The sequence below is a fragment of the Trachemys scripta genome, chromosome 16, assembly GCF_013100865.1.
Source record: "Trachemys scripta elegans isolate TJP31775 chromosome 16, CAS_Tse_1.0, whole genome shotgun sequence".
In the NCBI taxonomy this organism is placed as follows: Eukaryota; Metazoa; Chordata; order Testudines; family Emydidae; genus Trachemys; species Trachemys scripta.
Genome location: NC_048313.1, coordinates 14,642,628 through 14,643,979, shown reverse-complemented (window position 1 = coordinate 14,643,979; position 1,352 = coordinate 14,642,628).

Here is a 1,352-nt window from a genome sequence, read left to right as displayed (position 1 = left end):
TCATTTGAACTCTGTGTGTGCCTGTAATGAGTCATTAACTTAAGTAATTAACTCTTAATTGATGAACGGACAGCCAATGGCATTGTTTGGCAGCAGCTAGAGATGGAACAGGAGCGGAACAGGAGCGTAGGGGTGAAATACACATTGTGCTGAGCCCTCCAGTTAAAGATTGGGAAGAACTGGCTGGGCCGGGGACTGGAGGCTGTTTCTGGCATCTCTGGTGCGAAGGAATGCCCTGTAGGGTCAGTATGGCCAAAGTCACTGCTGCTCTCCCTCCTCTAGAAAGTCACCGTTGTTCCGGGAATCCGTGTCTTGTCACTGGGCTCCGGGCAGCGTATCGAGAGGGACCCCACTCTGCTCTGGATTTCTTCTATCCCCCAGCTTGGCTCTGGCTCAGACAGAGATCTTTCCCCAAGGGCCAGACGCTATCCTGCATCTGTTCTGATCTATCCAGGCCCTTATCTGAGCCTCATCGCCATCCGCACTGCCAGGACGGGGGCTCTGGGGTGTGTTCTCTTCTAGAGCATGGGCCAGGGATTTTTGATCCTTTGCCCCTCGCTGTTGGGTTTTGCGGCGTCCTTGGCAAGAGCTGCGATACGGTGAGGCCTTGGCAGCGAGTCACTCTGTGGTCAGGGGCGCAGCGATGTTGTCAGAGCATTGGGACAGCTATACAAATAGTGAGAGATCCGTGCATGGCCCTCCGCTGCAGCGTTCCCAGAGCGTTCGGGATGTGAAGAGTATCTCGGTGACTGAGATGCATGCGCCTTATCCGTCGGGGGGCCTCACTCGCTGGATGGGAGGCTTGTGGCAGCCCTTGCGGCTTGGAACCAGGTCTGCCAAATCTGAGAAAGGCGAGAGAGGATGATGAGACAGCCCTTGCATTGGAGATTAGCGAGCGTCCTGGGAGGCAAGTCACTTGCTTTTCCATGGGTAGCTGAAGGGACCTTTCCATTTGAGCTGGGATTTTCACAGAAGCCGAGGGAAGTTGGACATCGCAGTCCCAGCCCTAGAATTTGATGCTCTTTGGCAGGGGAAAAGTTTCAAAAGCGGCTTAGACTCTTTGAGCCCTAACAACTTTCCAAGAGATGTTGGCTCCCAAGTCACTTTTGAAAAAGGGACTTGGGCTGTGAAGTCACTTAGTGGCTTTTGAAAACTGTCCCCAAGTCCCCATTGAGCTTGCACTTTCAGTGCCACCATCCACTCCGCCAGAGACCTTTCCCGCACTGGGAGGCCATAGAAACTCCACCCCTTCCCCCGTTTCTAGTTGGGGTCTCAAAGGAAACGTCCCCGTGGTTACCTCGTCGCATCGCATGTGGGGAAAGAAACTATAACAAGTCACAATTCTCTTGCAG